The 26128-nt window shown below is 37.1% G+C and overlaps 1 protein-coding gene across 12 annotated transcripts in view; it reads right to left on the bottom strand.

The window, feature by feature from the left end:
* LOC134823990 (calcium-activated potassium channel slowpoke-like) overlaps window positions 1–24885 on the bottom strand; it is a 94838-nt gene extending 69953 nt beyond the window's left edge. For all 12 annotated transcript variants that reach the window (XM_063835603.1, XM_063835604.1, XM_063835599.1 and 9 more), the window contains exon 1: window positions 24861–24885. The gene's annotated coding sequence lies outside the window, so the exon portion shown is untranslated. The remainder of the gene's footprint in view (window positions 1–24860) is intronic.
* Window positions 24886–26128: the final 1243 nt, after the last annotated feature.

Raw genomic sequence — 26128 nt, 5'->3', positions numbered from 1 at the left:
CAAATGTTTATTACATACTACAATGTGATACATGATAATTATATGCTATACAGAGTGTAATATACAGTGATTCAGCAAGAACCCATTGGTGAATCTGGCACACAAAATACCACAATCAATACAAAAATATACAATATTATATCAAACAATATGTTTATACAAGAATCAGGGCTTGCAGAGCAAGAGAAGAAAAATAAGAGAAAACTACCATCAACTGTATATACCGTAGTCCATCAGATAGGTAATCATTACTAATACACAAATCAGCAGGGCTAACAACAATATAAAATCCATAATAAATACTCAATCTACCCAATATACAAGTTAAAAATTGTATAAACAAGAGACAGGGCTTGCATAGCAAGGGAAGAAAAATAAGAGGACCAGGTAAAAAGTGTTTATTAGAGTACCCAGTGAAAATTAAACTTAAAAAAAAGAGTATTTACAGTGTATTATACACTCAAATATATTATATGTCTAAGACCATCCTGAGAATCCTGGCTGATCCAAGCAGAGCTGTCTTCTGGAGATTAGAGATGCTCAGATTGCAGTGGACTGCGTCGAGGTGTTTACGAAAGTTTATGGTGATAGTTCCTAATGCGCCTATCACCACAGGGACGATTGTGACCTTTCGTAAATTCCAGTTCTTCTTAATTTCTCTTTTCAGGTCTTGATATTTCAGAATCTTTTCTTGTTCTCTATCCAAGATCCGGGTATCTCCTGGGACTGCAACGTCAATGATGGTTGCTGCGTTGGTTACCTTGTCTACCAGGAGGAGATCCGGTCTACAGTGTTCGATAACGTGGTCCGACTGGACATGGAAGTCCCACAATATCTTGACTTGTCCGTTCTCCAGCACCTTCTCTGCCCGGTGTTCGTACCACCTTTTACTGCGTGGGAAGCCGTATTCCTTGCACAGACTCCAGTGCAATGCGGCAGCTACTTTGTCATGCCGACACTTATATTCTGTCTGTGAAAGTTTTGGGCACCCATTCAGTATGTGGTCTATTGTCTCGTAATGATTTCTGCAGAGTCTGCAGAGGGGAGAAGAGCCAGGTGTTTTGTCAATCCTGTGCTTCACGTAATTAGTCCTAAGTGCTTGGTCTTGGGCTGCTATCAACAATCCTTCTGTCTCCTTCTTCAAATCTTGTTGGGTGAGCCAGTTCCAAGAGGTTAACGGGTCTGCTGTACCCATCATCTGCCTTGGGAACTGTCCGTGCATCACTTTAGCAGTCCATTTCTCCTTGCGGATTTCCTCGCGTTGTGTTCGGTCAATATCTTTCTCTATCTCTTCACCCAAGAGTATCTTGTCTTTGACAAAGTAGTCCTTCAGAGCAATCAGTTCTGGGTCTCTACTTCTCACCACATAAGTGGTGAGTGCATTCTCCTCTCTCTTAACGACTTCCTCTATACTATGTAGCCCACGGCCACCCAGTTGACGGCTGACGTATAACCGATCAACATCTCCTTGGGGGTGGTGAGCTCCATGTATCCTCATCAGTTTCCGGGTCTTGACATCTAAGGCTTTGGTCTCCCCAACATTCCATGAGAGAATTCCAGCTCCATATCTTATCACAGGTACAGCCCAGGTGTTAATCGCTTGTATACTATTCCTGCCATGAAGCTGGGATTTCAAAACCTTTTTAACTCTTCTGATATACTCTTTTGTAACCAGTGCTTTCATCTCTTTGTGTAGTATATCATTAGCTTCTAGTATTCCGAGATACTTATAGCCGTCGTCCTCCAACTCATGGATCTGTTCACCTGTGGGTAGGGAGATGCCTTTATTATTATTATTATTTAGTAGCACAGCTCGTTAGAGGAGCGGCAATGTGTAGCCACTGTAGATTGGATTGAGTTTATGGCTGGGAAGTGATCACTTTATACAAACCTTTATCTGTATAATAATTACTGGTATGAGTAGTGTGTTTATCATTGATTATCTGAACTTATCTACTTTACTTGAGGTTATCTAATTTATCTAAACTTATCGATATTATCTAAGATATTCATACAATAACCGAGATTCGTGTCAGTATGTGTCCAATACCACGCAACCCAGACGGCCACTTAAATCGCATTAGAAATCTAATAATACAGACAAAACACTAAGCACCTGAGTCTCGCCGAAACAGTCAATAATATAGCTGTATTGCTACATGTATATTTCTATATATTGCCATAATATAGCTGTATTGCTACATGTATATTTCTATATATTACCATAATATAGCTGTATTGCTACATGTATATTTCTATATATTGCCATAATATAGCTGTATTGCTACATGTATATTTCTATATATTGCCATAATATAGCTGTATTGCTACATGTATATTTCTATATATTACCATAATATAGCTGTATTGCTACATGTATATTTCTATATATTGCCATAATATAGCTGTATTGCTACATGTATATTTCTATATATTGCCATAATATAGCTGTATTGCTACATGTATATTTCTATATATTGCCATAATATAGCTGTATTGCTACATGTATATTTCTATATATTGCCATAATATAGCTGTATTGCTACATGTATATTTCTATATATTGCCAGGCCATAATATAGCTGTATTGCTACATGTATATTTCTATATATTGCCATAATATAGCTGTATTGCTACATGTATATTTCTATATATTGCCATAATATAGCTGTATTGCTACATGTATATTTCTATATATTGCCATAATATAGCTGTATTGCTACATGTATATTTCTATATATTGCCATAATATAGCTGTATTGCTACATGTATATTTCTATATATTATTATTGCCATAATATAGATGTATTGCTACATATATTTCTATATATATTTCCATAATATAGCTGTACTGCTACATGTATATTTCTATATATTGCCATAATATAGCTGTATTGCTACATGTATATTTCTATATATTGCCATAATATAGCTGTATTGCTAAATGTATATGTCTATATATTGCCATAATATCGCTGTATTGCTACATGTATATTTCTATATATTGCCATAATATCGCTGTATTGCTACATGTATATTTCTATATATTGCCATAATATAGCTGTATTTCTACATATATATTTCTATATATTGCCATAATATAGCTGTATCGCTACATATATATTTCTATATATTGCCATAATATAGCTGTATTGCTACATTTATATTTCTATATATTGCCATAATATAGTTGTATTGCTACAATATAATGTTTTGTATCTCGATGTAGCTATATTGCTGTCTCACAGTAGTGCTTTTAAATTGGCGCGAAAAGTGAGTCCATTTTTCAGAATGAGGACCAGAGTCCAGACACTCATTAAACACTGATTAAACTCGTTAAAGCTTTCTAAGTTGTGTCCGTCAGTATTTAAATCAAGAGGCTTGCATATAATGAACATATTGACACGGGTGCAGAGTTGAGTCTGTACGGAACCTAGTAGTTTCAGATCCTTGTTTAACTTGCCGTACAGCAAGGTCATCCACTACTTTAGCCCGGCGAGGCACATAACTCCCTCTACAACTCCATGACAAATGTTTCATATATACTAGCCGAGTTCACAAGAATATATCCTTGTGTTTGAGAAGAGCTCGTTAGAACTGCTTCCTTTCCCTTCAGTATCCCACAGTCTCTCGAGTTTCGTAACTGCCAGAGAACTCTCTTAAACAATTACTAGACTCGGTGATTATAAATCAAGAGGCTTGCATATAATGAACATATTGACACGGGTGCAGAGTTGAGTCTGTACGGAACCTAGTAGTTTCAGATCCTTGTTTAACTTGCCGTACAGCAAGGTCATCCACTACTTTAGCCCGGCGAGGCACATAACTCCCTCTACAACTCCATGACAAATGTTTCATATATACTAGCCGAGTTCACAAGAATATATCCTTGTGTTTGAGAAGAGCTCGTTAGAACTGCTTCCTTTCCCTTCAGTATCCCACAGTCTCTCGAGTTTCGTAACTGCCAGAGAACTCTCTTAAACAATTACTAGACTCGGTGATTATAAATCAAGAGGCTTGCATATAATGAACATATTGACACGGGTGCAGAGTTGAGTCTGTACGGAACCTAGTAGTTTCAGATCCTTGTTTAACTTGCCGTACAGCAAGGTCATCCACTACTTTAGCCCGGCGAGGCACATAACTCCCTCTACAACTCCATGACAAATGTTTCATATATACTAGCCGAGTTCACAAGAATATATCCTTGTGTTTGAGAAGAGCTATTTTAACTACCCTTAAACATCGACCGACAAATGTTATTTTTGCGTAACTTCTACAATTGTATACAAGAAGCTAAGAAGCAAACTATTTTGTAAAGCGGAAGACAATTATAAGTCGGGAAAAATAAGAATTGAAATGTTGGTTATATATTAATTGTCGAGAGGGGAAATGAAACTGACTGATATCTAACAGCAAGAAGAATTTAAAGGAGTCAGCCTCCCCTGAAGAGTAATCAAATGCTAATATAAGATCGGGCTTTTCAATATATATGACGGATGAACTAGAAAAGGTAGGAGAAATATTCATGCAGCCCGATGAAAAAAGTTCAAAAAGTTCATAAATCATATTATACTCTCGAAACTTTATTTCAGTATCTTAGAAGAGAAAGTGTAATTTTCATACGGGGGAGAATTAAGGCAGACAATTTGGTATTTTTTGGATTATATTGAAGTTGTAAACCAATCTGAGCATGAACTCTTAATAACCAGAACGGTTATTATTATTAAATTATATAATATTATTATTACATTATATAATATTATTATTAAATTATATAATATTATCGATGAACCATCATTTAATGGCCGGAGCCTTGCTGCTTTGCTGCATAAAAGCATAAATAGCTATAAAAATATTAAGAACGAGAATAAATCAAATGAAAAAATAAAACCAACTAGTTTCAAACTATCAATACCCAAACTTTTCGTCGCTCAATACAAAAAGGCCAATACTTAAAGTGGCTGTTGTGATATTACTAATGGTCGACAAACGGCGAGGTGCAACGGGCAAGCCTGAATGTTTTTATAGCACTACACACGTACACATGCACGACAAGGAAGGTTGTATCTTTTTCTTTTGGTGCTAAATATAACTATTTTACTCCCAACTTATCACGGATAATATGCAGCGGCATTATCCACGTAATTATGACATATTTGTTGGTTATCATGGATCATTTTAATGAAACAAAGAGATGAGCTTTCTATCGAACATTCTTAAAAACAATTGCTGAAAAATAATTTGCATTCTAATATTTGATTTAAGGCGGTTCGTGCCAATTAAGATGAACCAAGAAATGAGCTGGTATATTTGATACACTTGTTTGCTTTTGATACACTAATGTCAAATACGCGGTGTAGTATGGAATTTTCTTATTATAGCGATATAAAAATACCATCAATCATTAGTCATTGTGTAATAATAATAATACCATTGATCAATTATAATAGAGATTATCATTCTATGATAGTATCATATCTGGTATATACACTGAATATGCCATCTAGTTTAATTATAGTGATGTTGCATGATGATTTGCTTTAATTAAGTAATTAAGTAATTACTTCCGGTCACCCCAAGTTAAAGTTTTGAGCCCCCTTTAATATAACTTTGTCTAATCAAGAAGCTGCAAAACTCTGGAATATGAAACTTGAGGAATGAGGAATTTAAACTTGAGGAATATGAAAATATCGATTCTGTCAGTAGGTATGTGTGAGTTTTTATTTATTTAGATATTTCCATCCGTGAGTAATAATATTACTAATACATATATCTGAGTAATTAAAGGAAAATAGCTGAAATTTTTTAACCAGCATGAGCAGTTCCGGTTCTGATATAACTTCCACTCAGCACTGTCATAAACGTGAAGCAAAATAATTTCCAGTTAAAAGTTAAGTTGAATACCGATTCCCTCTCAATGATGCTTTCTTAATCATATTTTTAACAGATACAGTTGTACATCGACATCTCCTGAATTGGGTTTTTTTCTTATTTTGTGCCTACTAAAGAATGGCATTCTGAAATCTGCAGTTTTACTGCACTTTCAACTAGACTTTAGTACAACCATACTTTAACAACTGCATCTACGAACTGTTTCTGATAGTGAGAGCTAAAAGCATATTATGCAACTATAGCGAAATTTTAAATTTTTTCGACAAGCAAGGACAATGAACAATGAATGTACATATTATTTAAAGAAATCATTTTTAAAGAAATCATTATGCTGTGCAGACATTAAAAACAGCAACAGAAAATAAGCTGGACAAGTACGAGTAGGCAAAAATAAGAAATGTCGATTTCATCATTTTTGACTTTTTGATGGGAAAAAAAGGTTTATTTATATTACTCTTGAAATATGTGAGTATTTTATTCAAAAATGGAACAATATTTATAAAAATGTCGAACGAGATTCTCTATGCAGTTTCTGCAAGCAAAATTCAGACGAATCCAAGGGTGACATGCGTGATGCGTTGATCGGTCCAACATGATGAGAAAATATGGGTACAATTTATTTCCTCTTTTAAAAGTCATCTATTTTAAATATCTACTATGAATCCAAGTTCAACATACTCAAAGTTTTAAACAACGCCAATTTGTAAATAGTTGACTGTGCTAAAGAATTGAAAGTTCATTTTCCACCACTATAAACTCAAGCGTAAAACGTAATGACGTTAACGAAATAGCAGAAAAGATTTATATTATTAGAATTATCTATACTATTTATAAACTGACTTATTTAGAATAATAAAGAGAGATTCGTAGATTCCTCTACTGGCTCATCGAATAGTTCGACCACCTTTGCAGCATCGCTGCTGCCTTGTTCATACTCCATCCAGCAATGTATCTTGAGACACTAATAGCTTTGCTTTTAACAGCGGCACAGGTGGGTCCCTAATGGCTGGAGATCCGACGGAATAGTTTTCCATAAACATGATCATTTTTACAATGTTTTATTCACACGAAACCGGCGACCATTTTCTTGAATTAACATTTATTTACTTTACTTGGGTTTAAAATTTCAATGCAATGCGTGAATATCGTATTCATTATTCAAGTGCAACGAAGCATATTATGTCATGTATGCGATCTAATGTACATTACTTTTTCCACACAAAAGAAAGAGAACATAAAATTGTTTAGGTCGGTGCATGACGTCTAGATAGAATTAAAATATTAAAATCGCCACAGGGTACATAAATGACATAAACATGTAGGTTTGACAATAACCGCTGGATCTGCTTATATCAAGTACTTACATTGATATAATAAGTCACAACCAAGAAATGGTAGAACTGTGTGGCTTAAAATCGACGCAGAGATTCACAGAAACTTGATTGAAAGAGGCTTAAATATTCAACAGAAATTCGTGTCGTAATGCGAAACTTGTACTTAAACAGCAAGCAGAGTCAAACACTGTTGTTATCAGAGTTATAAACGTCAACCAATTAATTTGTGTAGAAACAAAACAACGTAACAGTTAAAAATCTCCGTTTTGACAAACGTGTCATTTCTTGACAGTTTAAAAAAGGCTCGGAATATTTAAAAGAAGGCCTGTACTTGACGACAACCAGTGGTCTGACAGATGTTGAACACAACAAACTGAAAGATCACAACGATCTATCACGTGGTGTGACGTCATACCACGTGGTGAGAAATGCTTCACACAACTAGGAAGGCCCCACAATCACACCATTTCATTCATCGAGTAAAAAACTATCGAGTTTGTCTTAAAGAGGATGATAAACTCTCGCGCAATCCTCCACAGTGAGAAACTAAGAATTATGTGAGCCGGTCCTTGACTGAAGCGAGCTGTTAAGTACGAATCGAAGGCAGCATTCAGTGTCTCCCTAACGCAAGCCTCCTGTCTTGCTGCGTTAGAGATAATTTGTTTTCCCCCTTGTATGGCTGTATCAATCGTCACTTCGTACTAAACACTGGGTATCGATCACAGCTCGCCAGCCGAGAGTGATGATAGTTACTAGCTGCTGCAGGTACTAGAAAGTTTGGCCGAAGGCGGGATAGTTTTTAGAGCTCTCGACTCACGTGACCTCACGGAATGGCCACGTGGTCTATTTCAATGGTCACGTGGCACGGCTGGATTGCTGGAAGTTCAAAAAGTCCGGGGTTAATAGATGAGGAGTTGCCCGCGCTGGGAAGTGAGGAAAACATGTTGAAACATTTGCAACTTACAGTTGTGACCAAGATGACTGGGAAGGAAACATGAACATGCGGAGACACGGGCAGGGCAGGTAATTTTAACCCCAGAATGACCATGTTAGATGAGTAACACGTGACTTTGAGGAAAACGTGACTATTAGTATCGGTGGTCTTCTGTCAACAGTAAACCATGGAGAACTTTGTTGACGTGAGGAGGAGAAGTGAGAGGATGTTACGATTAGCAACAGTGACAAAGTTAATAACGGTTCGATTAAGGTAAATTATATATATAATTATTATTATTATATTTAACTGTTATCGGCGTGCTTGTGTTTAAATCAAGGGTACTAATGTAGGGTTTAACATTTATTTTATAATATTTGGACCTTTTAATTTTATAAATAAAAAAACTTGGATGATAGCAACTGTCTCCAAAATTTCATTTCCACGCAAGTAAAGTTTCAGAAAGAAGACTTGCACATTAAACAACTGTACTTTTTAAATAACGAACAAATCATGAGATCCATATAACATTACACTGTCATGATCTTGAACCAATGATTCACCCTCACAATTGGCAGGAATTGCCCAGGGGAGCTAAGGACTGCTGGTAAGATTACCTTATTTGGGTAACACGTGACCGAGCTGCTGGCAAGATTACCAAATTTGGGTATCACGTGACCGAGCTGCTGGCAAGATTACCAAGCATATAATATCGTGAGTCCCGACAGAGCAGTCGGGATCGTAATTATCTAATCATTTAATCACATAATTAGTCTTTGGTCGGATATCATGATTGTAATATCATGTCACCTAGCTAGTTTCCTGTCACGGTCAGCCTCACATCGCCTGTAAGTACTTATTTACAACTGCTATATTACGGTAGTACTGCAGGCTGGCTGAGTGTAAGGTAACACACGTGACACGACGAGTGAGTGTTAGCAATATTGGCGACTGTTTCAGGGATGATGGCAGGTAACACACGTGACACGACGAGTGAGTGTTAGCAATATTGGCGACTGTTTCAGGGATAATGGCAGGGAAATGAGCTGTTAGCAACTTTACAGTCACGCGACGTCGTGTCACGTGTGTTACCTTAAAAGAGTGGCACGTTACAGGGAGAAGTTGTTGAAGTAGGGCTGAGTGACTTGTGATTTGGAGGACCCAACAACAAATGTTTAATTTTCAGAATTTTCAAGATGATATGCCGTAAAAACAATAAGATTTCTTGGTCTAAGTGTTTTATGAAAATTTCACAGGTTTGGAGTAAACAACAAATGTTTTATTTTCAGAATTTTCAAGATGATATGCCGTAAAAACAATAAGATTTCTTGGTCTAAGGGTTTTATGAAAATTTCACAGGTTTGGAGTAAACCCAACACTGTTCATAGCATAATCTCGTTATATAAGGGGATGTAGCGACTAAGAAAAACCACTAAATATATAAAACCACTAAATATAATACAATATAATGCAAATGTCTGTAAGCTTTATTGACACCGTGCAAATTGAAGGGTTTGAGGACTATTGAATAACTGGCATATAATCTGAGAGTAAACAACTTCTTGCCATCTAATTAACTAAAATTAAAGAAGGAGGCTCCATGTCACATTAAATACACACTGTGTGTGTAACACACATTACATCTCTAGCTATTCTCCACACCCAGTACCAACAACTTATTACTCTGATGATCCTATAAATTGAAATGAAAGTAAATCTGAAAACAGCATTGTTAATGTACGCACTGTATATCTACATGCTTTCATACTATAACACACCCAGGTCTTATAAAGTGAATGACAACTACAGCAGGATTACACTCACGAACCAATCAGAACACAGTACCCACACCACGTGACCCACAAACTACAGCAGGATTACACTCACGGCTCCCAAGCAGGTACAGAGACACAAACCATTACTAAATTGTACGCTAAACGTCCTGCACACAATGGACTACTACCCGTGGCCGCAACCCTGAAAATGGGAGCCCTGGCGCGGTTGGCATGGCAACACAATTAGGAGAGATTTAGGTATCAAACTTGTCAAGCAGCTGTCAAGGATTTTAGGGCTATAATTACCGTAACTTAGTGCGGGTGGTGTTGTTGTTATTATAATGAGTCGAGTGTCGTCAGCATGGTTAATCAGCAGGCCATGTTTTACTGGCACCAGGGTGAGAGAGGGTAACGAGGAGTAAAGAGGGGTGATGAGGGGATTAACTGGGTATATTCAGTAGTCAACCAGTCAGATAATGGAGATTAAGTTGATTATTGTATCGTTACATTGTAATAATTCTATTGTTGTGACCAGGGTTAATGGTTAGAGCAATTAGCTCGCTAAATATTCAAATGGTTACAGCGTGTTATTGGGCATATTCAGTGATAGGGTGAATATTGTAAATACTAAGATTAACATGACATAGCAGTAATAACTTAGTAATAACTTAGTAATAACAAAGTAGTAGATATAACTTAGTTAATAGTCGAGGTGTGGTGGTGGTAGGGACAAAAGGAAATCGCGATTTTTCCCATTATTTGCGACAAATTTGATGTGTAGTTTAATGTATAATCTGTTAAAAATCACGGTATCGCGAATTTTGGCCAAAATAATCGCGAAATCCTTTTTTCCTTGGGTCGTGGTGTGGCCAACAAACAGCAGCGATACCGTGAACAAAGAAAGCTATTTTCCAGTAATTCTCAAAGCAATTCCCGTTTTAAAGACAGCTGTGGCTCTTTCAGACAACTACTGATCTTTCAGACAGATTTTATTTTTACTAATCAGACGTGTGCAGCTCAAGAATCTGATTCTTAAGAATATTTAAAGAATCTGATTCTTTGCATTTCAAAAATTCTCCTTTGAAATGAAGAAAGAGAGTGCGGCCATGGTTTAAAGCATAAAGGGATTGTTAGAGAATGTGTCTTATCTAGATTCTAGGCGGAAATCAGACAGAAGATATGAGTTATTGGAATGTCCTAGACATTCCTTACTAGTCACTATAAACTGAGTGGTATAAACTGAATACTATAAACTTAGTATTATAAACTAAGTAGTTTAAACAAAGCAATATGATAATCTGAGCGATGTACAAACTTATTTTGAACTACATAAGAGGCACCAATATTGACATTATAGTATTACACGTTTAAAAAATCGCGAATCATGCAATCCTGCAACTTTTCTGATTTTTATCGCAAAATGACACATCATGAAAATAAAGTAAATTATGAACGGCAAACTCAATGATGGCTATGTAGAATTAAATTCCTCTTGTAGTTCATGTTCTTCTGCTGATCTAAAAGTTGCAGCACTTATAACATTTAAACGAGAAAACTACCAACAATTTCGTTTACAAAAATTAACTTTTTTGGTAGCTCGCTGAACAAGGCCGACTGAAACAAACTTGCTTGTCTATGTTACTTGTATGCTTGTCTATGTTACTGAAGGATGTTGGGACAAAGAAAAGAGGAACTGCGAACCCTGATGCGGGAAAGTGTTGAACGGATATCGGACCTAGTAATTATGTTAGAAGATCATTATAAGTGAATTACCACTGAATATGTATTTCAAGAAAATGACGATCAGCAAAGATTACTGGTAATTGGTAAATAAAATGTGCATTACAATTTTGCACAAATGCAACATATTTGGCGCCAAAAAAATAAGACTAAGTACACATATTAAGATATCAAGAATAAAATTAATCCAGATAAACTGATCGATGATCACATTACGCTGTACCTGTCGTGTTCCGTGACTTCGTGACCCATATAGCCATATTACAGGTCTCTGGCAGCCTCAAGACAGTGGCAAAGTTTGACCATCGCATCGATAAATTCGGCGACAATGTATTTTCGATGGGATCAAAACCAGTTAGAATAAGCACAAAATGTCCAGGACAGTTGACACGTAGACGTCTTGGAACAAGGTTAAGGTTGAGGATCATTGGCTTGGTTACTGACTAATAAAATTAAACAAACTTTATCCACAGTAATTACAGTTATTGTAAATCAGGTTAAGTTGTAGACCAAATGAGTATCTTGCTTTATTCTGACCCGCACTCACCTTTAGCAGACACGTAATAAAAGTGGTATTAATAAAGTTATTGTAATCCCAATAATATAAACGAAGCAGATGCTGGCCCGACAAAAGGTCACACATACTCCCAACTAGATTATAATATTCTAATTAAAAAGGCCGCACGTCATTAACCTAACTTGAACAATTAATAAACTAAAAAGGGTGAAACCTGTCTGTCAATTACCCGGTTCTAAATAAAAAAGGTTGCAGCATATCTTGAAAGGTAGGGCCCGTGTTTTAAACCAAAATAATTTCACAAGAAAATCCACAGTTAGCAGACTGAAGGTCACATACCATGGAGTAGGCCGGGGGTGGAAGTGTCAAATTGTAGCTTATCCTGGAGGAGTAAATCTTACAAATAAACACCCCCACTAGGAGAACTAGAGAAAGGGAGCCGGTGCAATTACACCCCCACTAGAGAAAGGGAGCCGGTGCAATTACCTCAAGTTCACAATAACGGCTGATTTTATCCAGCTCTTCCTGGCTGCGAAATAAAGAGAGAGTTGCTTGTTCTCGGAGTACCTGAGAGTGTTTCTAGTCTCGACTAGGTTGGTAACTATGATAACTGCCACGTGGTTCCGGGGGTATTAGTGCCGGGGCCCTGATTTACCCTTACTTCACAGTTCACTTCAGAGGTGTTAGATGTTGATCAGCGAGGGTACTGCTACCAGTTGTAGGATACAGGTTGTGTTTACAATCCACCGCACTGTGGACCCAGGAGGTGGGCAGGAAATCTACAGGATATGTTAACTAACAGATATATGAATAACGGCTAGAGAGGTCCGCGCGGTGGCGGGAAAATTTCAAACTTGTTACTGCAGGTTATTGAGGAATAATTAAAGTTGCTGTGTTACAAGAACCATTGAAGTGCATGTTCCTGATGGGCCGCAGAGAAAAGTTGGAAATTATGTGGAATTAAGCATTTATAATTAGAATATAACATCCCGGGGGTTTGCAGTGTATAATAATCGCACCTAGGAACCTTCTACCGAGCATGGTGCACGTGCGCTGGCTGTAATTTATTGGTGCACGTGCTGGTTGTAATTTATTTGCGCACGTGGTGGTTGTAATTTATCACGGTAAACCAGGGCTTTACAAGCTGACAATGGGAGCGGGTGGAAAATTTGAAAAATGTGGCCTATTGTGGGGAGGGGAGGTAGAATGGAGACTGAAAGAGGAGTGTGTCAGTATGAAACATGCATTTAATACACCCTGCAGTAGCCAACAAAACTTCACAATCAACCCAACAAAAGATTTCAACCAAATAATGTGGCGGATTGTGACGTAGTTGGCGTATTAAAATTGCAGCTCTAGTCAATAATTTAGAAAATTCGTGATGCCGTGCAATAAAGCTAGTACTTTAAATTAAAAATGATAGTATACAAATTAATTGCGCTAATATCGGAGTAGGCCGACCGTTTTGTTAATTTCGACGGTGAAATAATTTCACCAGGAATGTGAGCAAGCTTACTAAATTACTAAATTACTAATAAAACGTTGACGTCAAAAATAAGAAATTATGCTTTTGAATCGTGATAGCAGATACAGTGAGTTTTATGATTTAAGTTAGATTTAGAATTGAATTATAATTGAATTATGAAATTATTAGTAATTACTAATAATTAACTTATATTAATATCGCGAGGCAATAGAGAAAAGAGATTATGCTTTTGAATCGTGGAGTTTATTGATAATAAATACAGTAAGTTGTATGATCTAAGTTCTTTAAAATTGGATTATAATTAAATCATGAAAATAATCCCTTCTTACATTGCTTTGCTTTTTCACGCGAATAAGATGGCAGCTCATCGCACATTTTATGAAGGAATCCGGTATATTATTAAAGGTTCATGAAGCAGTAGAGAAGTAAAATCTGTCTGAAATCTGTCTGAACTCTGTTTGAAAGAGAGAAAAGGTCGGAGAAGGTTGAGGATGGTTCGGGAAGAAGTACTGAATTGTCCATTGTTTGTCCAAATACAATATTTTTGTTTTCTTTCATATAAATAATAAATTTTCTTTCATATAAATAATAAATTTTCAGAATAAAGATAAATTAATACCAACAACTAAATGCCCGCACGATGTTAAAAAACAAAATAATCTAAAAGGGAATTGAGTTTTCCCGCTGCTTATCAACACGACAGGTGTGAGAATACCAGAAAAGAAGCAGTTAGCAGCTGCTTCTGCTAAGGAGGCGTGAGAAGGAGAAGACGCGTTGTTCCCATGTGTACCAGCTTCTACACACAGCTTGATTGGGGTGTGAGTTTTCAAACCTACATATTTCACAACAACCTGGTTTGACCCTGGTTTGACATTGTAAAGCTAGGCGTCTCTCAGCTGTATAAAACTTCAACCGAAACCCTGAAATCTCATTTGAAATCACAAGAGGCAACATGTCAAGGAGTTTTAAATCAGGTGACTGGATGGTATAGCTAATATCCGTCACACCTCTAGTACTAACAATGTCAGAAAACAACTCAACCAAACAAACACATTCACACTTAAAACAAGGACAAGAGTGAGCAGTGTGTTGAAGGATTTTGCCTAAAACAGCACCTGCTTTACAATAACGGTCACAAACTGTCTCTTAGAAGAGGTCACGCGTGACTTTGTGATGACGTCACGTGACTTTTTGATGACGTCACGTGTCTCATACAATAACGGTCACAAACTGTGACGGCCACAAACTGTGACGGTCACAAACTGTGCCGCAAACATGCGTTAATTCGTCACAGCTCCCAGTTCACGGCAGTACATTACCAAGTAAGAAGTTTGTACGGTCAGCAAGTTCAACACATGGCTCACTTATTTCATGAGCTAAGGAGCCAAGCTAAGGAGCCATGCTAAGGAGCAAAGCTAAGGAGCCAAGCTAAGGAGCCGTTTTACAGCCTCTAAACCAAGGTTTGAGGTACTGATGAAAGACGGCTCAACAAAGTGCACAAGTGCTGTTTGCCACAAAACTACCTGCACTGTCCGCACTGATCGGCTGGCTGACGAAGGAAGATGCAGGATCACGTGACATGTGAGCAACTGTCACGTGATCCACTCTGAAGAGCTTCCGAGAGGAAATCAGCGCTGGCAGTAAGATTATTACAATCGAGAAGAGTGTGTGAGAGGAAACGGGCAAAATAAAAGTATCTCATAACAGATAATTAGCAGTTAATCCATTATACCGTTGAAACTTGATAGTCACTTAACTTCACCTCATTTATTACAGTGATCAATGTTTTATTATTTACGATAGTAACACGTGCAACGGTGCAACACGAAGCCCATATTAATTGAAGTTGTGTGAAAGTATAGTTTTGTGACATTAATTTGATTACCTATTATATATAAAATATTATATTATCCAAATTTGTATATGATGTATAAATTTGGATAATAAAATATTTTATATCGTACAATTAACATAATGATTACTATATATATATTAACATAATGATTACTATATAATATATAATACAATGCTACTTTTGGGTTATGTTTTGATCTGTAGTAGTTGTACAGCAATACTAATTGATCTATTTATTATATAAAGGCGCCTATTTTGACTAAAATAACGGTGCTAATTCTATCAAACAACGATCATAAGTTGTCCAGTTTCCTCCGATAACAAGTTCAACACGAACTACCAAAACAAGTTCAACACGAACTACCAAAACAAGTTCAACACGAAGTGAGAGATTAAAACCAAAATAAAAGCAAACTATTTCAACCATGAGTAAGTGCCTGCATCCTATAGTATACCACAGGGAGAAGGAAACATATCTCACATACGGTATGTGAGATATGTGAGATATGTTTCCTTCTCCCTGTGGCATACCTTACTGAGATGAATTTGGTAAAACCAACTTCAGCAATACAAGAACAGATCAACTTGTTTATCTTTCTTGTGAATTCACATCGTATGAGTCCTACTCAAGACCTCAAGATTCTAGGGTGTTCATGATAAGTTGAGCTGAAAACAAAGTTACACTTTTTTTACACTAGTTAATATTTTACCGGGGTAAGCACAGTGCTCCAATGTTCTATCTTACAGTGGTCATGATCTATCCAATTGTGATAATGACCACAGCCCCCTACGAAGAAGAAGATAAGTGGATGTAGACGGTAGAACAAAGACTGAACTCTGCCTTCATTAATATGATATCTATAAGTTATAGATATCATTAATCATATTAATATCCATTTTTAAACAAAAAATGGTAGTTCTGATATTAATTTAATAGTTTAACCAACAAAGCTACTTGAGTAGCAGCCAGGATGGTGGCCTGCAAAAGGGGATTTTAATAAAACAACTGTTTATTTTACTTTTTAAAACTTAATCTCACGAAGTTTTTTACAAACAACCAGTGCAACATAAAGTAAGTAAGTATTTAGGTAAAAAAGAGGCTCAGTAAGAGGTACTTACAACAAACAATACTAGACACTAAACAGGTTATACCAAAACTAAATATCCAACTCTAACCCAAAATGCAAGTGAAAGCCGTTCCATGTTTTTCTTGTTGTGAAACTTGATTTCAAGATAGCAGTTCAGTAACACTAACAAACTAGGTCCCTTATGTATCCAGTTAGTCGGAATAGATGTATTATAAAGATCAACTTTTAACGGTAGTTGAAGGAGTAATACTATTAACAACAATTATTCTCAAGAATCAGTAACTGGTGAACAAAGCTGCCTGGACATCATGACACGTGTGATCTCCGTGCCGCGCAACAAAGTCATGAAAGGAGTGTGTAATTAATGGTTTGTGCGAGTTTTTTAATATGCAGTTAATACACAGTTAATAGCTAATTGATAGTTAGTTAAATAGTTAGTTAATAGTTAATTAATAGTTAGTTGATCTATCAAGCAAGATTGCTGTTTAAATAAACTCAACAACTCTCACATTAACGTTCTCGAAATGTCCATGTATTGGACATTCTACAATCTAACGAATAGTCAATAGATTGTACATATCAATACCACTGTGTTCACAACGCTGGTAAATAACAAAAATACATATCACATGTAAATTGTAAAACTAATTACAACCTTAGTTGTAGTGAACGGTGGATTCTGACGTATTGAAGTTGAACGCAAGTTCCAGTCATTTTGTTGTGAACGTTATTGAACGTTAGTGAACGTCAGCAATGGATGGCTGTAAAAAGCCGAAACTAGTCGAGTCACAAGCGGGTCACCTCGAAGGTACATCGTTTTCATGCCTCCATGACAGCTTCTAATTGTACATTGTAAAACTACAATACACGATAAAGAAGAGCTAAATGATGATAACTGAGTTAAAGTCCTACAGAGGAAGCTACTGACGTGTAATTTAGAGTACTCGGGCCGGTAACAGAAACTGTTAACTCGTTACTTACCACAAGGTAAGATAGTAGTAGCTATGGTTGGGGGGAAAGAGGGTACCATGAGTTTTATAACCCTTTTAATTGTTTTTGATTTGTGGACATTTTTTTGTTGTCGTGGAGATAATGATAGAATACCAGTTAGGGCTTGAATTGGATGATTTTGTTTGAACAATCAAAGTGACTGTGATTTGGGTGTGAATTGTAAAAACTTGAATCTGGTGACAAGTCGAAAATCAAGTACGGGAGTAATTTTCGTATTTTATAGTTTTATCTGACGGCCAGGTAGCGCAGTCGGTTAGAACGCCAGCCTTACAATCGTAAGGTTGCGAGTTCAAATCCCACTGTCTGCCTGGTCGTGGGGCGATCGTCGTTGACGTTCAGCTAAGGATCATGAGTGGTCTATGCAGCCCCCGGTCTACTCAGCCGAATATTCGAGAAATCGGGTGTGAGGGTTAAATGAGGAGCTGCACATTGCAGCAAAGTCTCGGGCGAAGAAAGTATGGTACACACTACCTTAACCGTCACTGGCCAAATAAATCCTTCGGCTTCCTGTAATTGGCTGGTTGCACTTACATGAAACAATGTGGCTGTTGGAATACACCGAAGTAAAATAAGTGTCTTGATTAAAAAAAATCAAATATCAGTCATGCAATAAAACTTAATGGCAACGCTTATTAACCAATTAATTGACTGCGACCATATTTTAAATAGTTAAAATAGTTTAGATATTTTAAATAGTTTAAACAGTTTAGATAGTTTAAATAGTTTAAATAGTTAGCAAGAGCTCATGATTTATGTGCGAGCAATTAATCTCGTTAACAAATTAGTTAAATTGTGCTTTTTTTACATCGTGGTTCGAGCCGGTCAGTGAATTATATTTTGCTGTAAGAGGACCAAAACTATGGAACAAAGTGCCAGACAGTATTAAAGCTGAAGGTACTTTTGAGTCGTTTAAAGTTAGTTTGTCCAAGTTTGTTGCTTTTATACCGGACAACCCTCCGATTTCCGGTTATAGCTGCAGCTGGTCTAATTCCCTGGTAGACTACTCGCCATCGAGGTGGTCAGACATCTGATGAACCTTCCTGCTACGAGGATAAACTCTACCAAAGTAACCAAAGTAAGTAAGTAAACGAGGCACAAGATTATATTTTAATAAAATTAAATGATTATCTTAATTAACAAACGCAAACGCGATATCCTCACGTGTAACAAAATAATATTACGAGAAACGAATTATTAAATTACTAAATAAGTTAATAAACAAGTTATTAAATAAATTATTACTACACAAGCTAGCACATAGCATGATTTCACGATTCTTAATTAAACCGGAGCTGCCAAACTGTGGCGAGACATATTTTGAAGAAACGCTGCATCAATATTTAATAAGTGTAATTAATTATCCTATAAGTTGGTTACTCAGATCGATTAAGAGCCTTTATTTACTCACCATACGATATGATTATTACATTATATATCTTTAATAAAAGGTATTCTTAAGAGAAACAAAAACACCGCACCTAAAAATCATATTTCAATTTAAAATTTGAAATATTAAAAATCAATGAGGCAAAGAATGAATTAAGCTACTTTTATATCAGGATAAAAGAAAGTATCGTTGAGATTAATATTAAAGTTGGCATATCCATTTGCAGATCTTGTTTAAATCTGAAAATCTCTAGCTATCCGTACCTCTAGCCATTTGTTTTATTAGTAGCTGTTAGCTATTCCAGTAATTTCTATTCATTTAAAATATAAGCCTTTTTAATTGGTCAAGCCATGAATTATAATGACAGATTAGAAAACTAAAATTTCAAATATTATTTCACTTGGATATGAAGAAAAAGCCATCTTTCTATAGATTTCAGGGCCACAGGCAAAATGCCAAAAGTTTGGTTAGCAAAAAATTTAGCAGACGGAAAAGATTTACGCAATTAATTTGGTCTGCAAAAAATTTGGGCGAGAGGCCCGCTCAAATTTTTTGTCGCCCAAATTTTTGGGAATTAAGGTAAAAAGGCGAACACCGAAACGGTTATAACTGCTGTTTTAGCTAAGAGAAAATAATGGCGTTTTAATAATCTGAATACCGAACAAACTGGGTTGTAAAGATGACAAGGAATGAAATGATCAAAACATTTTTGACGAATTGTGAAACAAGTCAAATTTATATACATAAATTAGCAATTTAATTTGAAAAGGGTGAAGATAACGTCTTGGCAACCAATAATACACAAGTGGGGAAGGAATTAGGAAAGAGAGAATATCTGAATAATATAATGGAAGTTAATTCATTAAATAACAGGAGGCGTGTGCCAACTTGCCTGTAAGTGGAGAATAGTGGTGGAGCAATGCTATTTATCACAAACCGGACAGTCTAATCAAGTGTGATGCTTTCCTGTGGTTAATGGATAAATACCAGGGCTCACTGCAGACACGCGGGTGTGATGTGATGTGATGTGGTGTGGTGTGGTGTGGTGTGGTGTGGTGTGGTGTGGTGTGGTGTGGTGTGGTGTGGTGTGGTGTGGTGTGGTGTGGTGTGGTGTGGTGTGGTGTGGTGTGGTGTGGTGTGATGTGGTGTGGTGTGGTGTGGTGTGGTGGGTGTGGTGTGGTGTGGTGTGGTGTGGTGTGGTGTGGTGTGGTGTGGTGTGGTGTGGTGTGGTGTGGTGTGGTGTGGTGTGGTGTGGTGTGGTGTGGTGTGGTGTGGTGTGGTGTGGTGTGGTGTGGTGTGGTGTGGTGTGGTGTGGTGTGGTGTGGTGTGGTGTGGTGTGGTGTGGTGTGGTGTGGTTGTCACACGCCAAAACTGCAGCTCAGGTATGTATTCACTATTTAGAGTTATTGTTACTTGAACTGATATCTGATTGACAGTCTGATCTGCTGTTACAACCGATATTTGATCTACAATCTATCTATTTTGCAGTTTTATACCTTTGCTGTATTTACTGATCGACTTTGAACTAGTATCGAGGAAAAAGGTCTTTCTCTAACCTGATTTATCTTCAGTAACTTTACTATCTGACTTGGTATTTCTGTCTACATACTACGCATTCCTAAAAGTGAGGAGGTAGTGCATGGTACACTGTATTTTGATACGTACAACACGTTATTTCTCTAGCAACAGCAAAAATGTGAAAATTTCAAATAGCTGACAGTTGAACATCGAAATGCAGCGATGGAAAGTAAGAACAAATCTTTTCGGGAACAATCCTCGTTCCACCTGTAACCTGTTGTAAATGACAAATTACTAAGGTAAAAATACATTATGTTTTCATTTGTAAGCCGGCAGCACGACGTTTGCTCGTGAGTTGGTATTTCTCCTCGCAAATTTCCAGATCTCTTAAGTTGGAACCACAGCCAACACAGACCAAACAACAAAATGTAAGCCAACGAGAACCTTAGCCAAATGTCGCTGTTAGTAGACGACCAGAGATATACACGTATTTATAACAAGGCACGGCTACAGTTTACACAGCATACCAAGCAATGAAATGTGTAACTGGCATGTGAAACCTTGTACCCAGGTTTATTTACCGACAAAAGAGCTGTTCGTGTAGTAGCTGTTGCCCACTAATCTGAACATAGAGCCTGTATATGGTGGGTTTCTACAAGGAGTAGGACAGGGATTTGGGGACAGGGAGTTGGGGACAGGGATTTGGGGACAGGGATTGGGGACATGGATTTGGGGACAGGGAGTTGAGGACATGGAGTTGGGGACAGGGAGTTGAGGACAGGGAGTTGAGGACATGGAGTTGGGGACAGGGAGTTGAGGACAGGGAGTTGAGGACATGGAGTTGGGGACAGTGAGTTGAGGACAGGGAGTTGGGGACAGGGAGTTGGGGATATGGAGTTGGGGACAGGGAGTTGGGGATATGGAGTTGGGGACAGGGAGTTGGGGACAGGGAGTTGGGGACAGGGAGTTGGGAACAGGGAGTTGGGGACAGGGAGTTGGGGACAGGGAGTTTCAACTTTTTAATAACATTTAAGCCCACAGGGGGGGGGGGGTCCGAGGTCTAAAAAATATTTTTTTCCAGTTGGCAGACCACGTACTACTTAACGCTCGCGCACCACCCCTAGCACCCCAGAGCGCCTAGTTTGTCGTAAAATTGAGCTTAACTATTGCCTATTTAATCAGATCAGTTAACCTCGCAAATAACCGGTTCTTAACATTTCGTTGCTCTCGTCACAATTTAAACTTATCCATGGGTATCAATTGGCCATCCAACGTGAACAGAACTATTATGTGCCCTTTATTTGTTGGAAAATTGAGGTTAACATATTTTCTCAAAAATCAATCTTGTGGCTCTCCTGAAACCACCTTTAAAACCTATCTCATCCTAGTAGAGCTTTCATCTGTTTTATCTCAAATTTGGAACATATGTTCCTGAGATAGCCACAATCAGTTACGATGCAGCGTTTTTTTTAATTTTGCTCCTAACTTTTTCTATGAAGTTAATTATTGACAATTTTGTGACGTGCACTCATGGTTATTGGTTAACCTCATATGTCAGCTTTGAAGCAAAAAATCAAAAATCGTTAGTACATTATTATATTATTGGACAAGACCTTGACAAACACTGTTGCCAAGTTACAAGGTCCCATGTCGTAAACTGTAAAAGAAGATAGATTTTAAACAAAATTGCATTTGAAGTTTTCATTCACAATATAATTACAGGTAAACCTCAAAATTTGATGCGCAATATCTACAGATGCAATGGGAAACTTTTTTTCCGGTGGGAACAAAAGCATTAGAAAATTAAGATCGAGCTCTACAACATATCTCAAAATCTCAAAATTGACCTCGGACCAGTGGCCTTAAAGAGCTGTTAGCCGGTTAAAGGGCGCCAGTAGTGCAAATTTCAACACAACAGAAAACCACAAGTCTGAATATTCACTGATTCCGGGTGAATATATTGCTCGCGTATTTACAGTAGGATAATTTTTGTAACTGTTACCCCACATTAACCGTTCAGACGTGACTAATTATCACCAGATTACAATGTCACGTGACCCATGTCAACATCCAGTCTGATCATTATATAGCCTGGAGCATTTATTTACTGGTCCGATAAACGATATAATAATAAAACTAAATCTCATTCAACCTGTTTCTTTGTGGTGAATAAAGAATCCACAACCTTAACTACGTTACTTAATTACGATAATATCGTAATATTATTACGATGTCCTCTAACCAGGGTGGGGCAGTTTAACATTGTTAACACTGTTAACATTGTTAACACTGCGTTACACCTTATATTCACCGCTTTAAAAGTAACTTAATGCTCATTATACTTTTTCGTTGTGTCATTATTATTTATTATTAACTGTTAAAAAACTGTTGTTAACTAGATGTTAGGCAGATATCAGGTATCCAAACTTGCCACTTTATTTGTTACTTCTAAAGCAGGGGTTCTAGCAGGAACCCGTATAAACTCTAAAGACTCAAGAGACTAAAATGATTATTACCTATTTAATTCGCGTTTTTGACACCACTTGGGGGTCCAAATTTTGGGCTCTAAAATCACTATTCCTTGGCCAATTTTTTATTTTTCATGCTGATTTGGCGGCCATTAAAGCATTTGACCCAGTCAAAAAAGTTTCAGTTGTATATCTTTTACGGTTTTTGTGGAAAGTCGCGTTAAAGTTGATGCCGTGGTGTCAGTAAAATGGCACGGAAAACTATCGTCTGGCTTTATATATAGTATATAATACTCGATTCAGCATGAGCGACAAAAACTTACCTCGAACATTTTTTCCGGCCAACAATTATTTTTTCCTAATTCCTAATTCTTATGACCACTAATATTATTGAAACCAAAAACGCCTACATTTTTGTCCCTAATTTTGGTGATCAACCTTAAATTGAACCAGATTTTAAAAAGCCGATGCAAGGTATTTGCAGAAAAAGTTCCGTAGAAGCACATCACATAGCCTTGATACAGCTGACAAAGACCAGCACAGCCAGTCCTTTATCATCGGACAAAAACAAATTCAAACAAAACAAATCACACGCAGTACGTAACGCTGAACTTTCCCTGGAAAATAACACAAAAAAAGGCGGCATCAATTGCCAGCTTACAACAAAACTGGTTGTATCACATAAAACCAGCAGTATAAAGTTCCACCACTACAACACACCACCATCACAGCAGAAAAACCACAAATCAGGGTCCTCGGACGGACGGACAGACGGACATGTCGGAGGTACTATGTATAAAAATACACGTATGATATAGCGGGGGTTACTCCCAGTGCGATAATCCGGACAATAAAGAGGATCAGGTATTATCCCATATCAGTTTAACATGTACTGTGGGCAGGTCACGTGGTGTTTGAGCAGACCACGTGACCTGCCCGGTGTGTGTGTGTGTGTAGCTATTCTCATCTTATAATTTGGGTCTATTGAGGATGGCATCTCCATTCATTGGTGGTGAATTTTAATTGATACCTGTTCGGGCGCATTTGTTAAATGCGTAGCCTAGGAGCACTGAGCAGTGTACCTGGATCAAGACGCCGCGTTTTCACGCTCAAATCTCTGGTAAATATTTTAGGAATTTTTAGGTTTTTCCGGGTTTTATTTAGAGGTTTAACTGAGGATATGAGGTTTTCCTGATTGTGGTAGAGGGTTCCTGATGGTTGATTTAGGGGAAATTGGAATTCAGTGTATTTTGATAGGGATAAGAAATTTAGTGTATAGAAAGATTTTTTGGTATGTGCTATAGTCTTATCTGATAATAATGTGGGACAAGTTTAAATGTGCTATAATTATGATGTGGAACTAATGCGAAAGCATCTAGAAGTATAACGTCAGTTTTACTTTTCATTGGACCTTAGAAACCTTTTTATCTTCAACAAACATAACCATTATACACTGTATTAATTGATAAGTTGCATCATAATCTGCGAACAATGAACTAATTTTAAACTAATCACAACACTACAAATCTAAATGATATTATATAATTAGATAATATTATTAGAGAACAACTCAAAACACGCGAATATGTAGTTTTCTCACATCTAATTGGATCCTTTATTGATTCGGGGAACAAAACATGGAACGTTGTTGATAACACTGAGAACACTGAAATTAATAACAACACTGAACATCCATTATAAATGTTGAGACTTGAGATATATCATTATCAACGTGGTCACAATATTCTTAAATTTGATCCTTTGAACAGCTGTTGAGCAATGAAACGCAAACATAATCTTAGCAAAATGAATATATTTCTTTTATCTTCAGCATTTAATCAGTCACATAATCTCAAATTATTTGTTATATAGTAGTGTTGAAAGTATTAAAACTCACAATATTGTTCTTTAAAATGTTTACTAAGATATTCAGATCGAAAGTTCAGCTGAACGTAGCTTAACTAAGGCCTAAGCCTGGTAGGGAGGTATAGCATCTACTTAAGGGGGCAGGGGGGTCTTTATAAAATTTCTCTCGAAATTGATTTTATAGTTGTTTCTAATAGATAATAGGAGAGTGATATCTATCTGCTACTTTTGGTCCCATGGAAAAATATTGTTCCTAGCCGAAATTACCTTATCGGACCTTATTTGGACGGACATTAATTGAACGCTGGAGGCCTTAACGTTCATCTTAATGTCCGTTCAAATAAAGTCCGTTCATTTAAGGTCCGTCCAAGTTAAAGTCCGTTGAATTTTTTCAAAAATTTGAACTTTTTGTCCAGAATATGACAACTATGAGAACTTTATTGTGCCGTAAGTTAACGACGGAAAGGTTTTCCTTGGTCTGCCGGAGGCACAGAAAACTCTACTAGGATATGATGTTTTCAAGGGGCACTTTGCGGAAAAAGTCAACGAAATTATGGAACTCAACAACATAGTTCATGAGCTAGTCCCCGCCAACATTACAAACTTGTTCCAGCCTCTACATATATTACGGTAAATCGTGTTGCCAAGGACATTGTCTATTTATAGACGAGACTAAAGAGTTTCTCCAATATAAAATTGATTTATAGATTGCAACTGCCCTTATAAGCGCTTGGTACATCGACTTTAATTCTATTTTAAGTCTATATAATTATCTGCACCCGGGAATTAAAAACTGCAAAATCTTGCAGCTTCGGGAAATTAAATTACCACAATGATATCAGAGTTCAGACTACGCAATATGTAAGTCAACGAAAATAAATCCCATGGAAAAAGCGCTCTTGATGAATCGCTAATGAGAGCGGGAACTGGAAAAAGGACGATCAAGCAAAACCCTTGCAAATCTGATCGACGATATTCCCTCTAAGAGTTACTCCCAAGCTCCCACACTGTAAAACACTAAATCATGTCGAGTCCTAAATAATGGTGATCAGTGCAGACCAAACAGCAAAGCCAAAAAAAATAAAAGGGGGGAACCCCAACCCTTGTAGGCGTAGTTGAGACACCTCAGTCCTCACAGCAAGTAGACCAAAGTGGCTCTTGCTTGTGAAAGGTGTATCAACTCAGCTAGGCCTGATGGAGTTCTCTTCCAATTATTCAATTAGACAGTTATATATTAATGCTTTTCATACAAACA

This window comes from Bolinopsis microptera, chromosome 12 (genome assembly GCF_026151205.1).
Source record: "Bolinopsis microptera isolate Bmic1 chromosome 12, MBARI_Bmic_1.0, whole genome shotgun sequence".
NCBI classification, from domain to species: Eukaryota; Metazoa; Ctenophora; class Tentaculata; order Lobata; family Bolinopsidae; genus Bolinopsis; species Bolinopsis microptera.
Note: the sequence above shows the minus strand (reverse complement) of the source record. Positions and strands in the feature narration are given on the sequence as shown.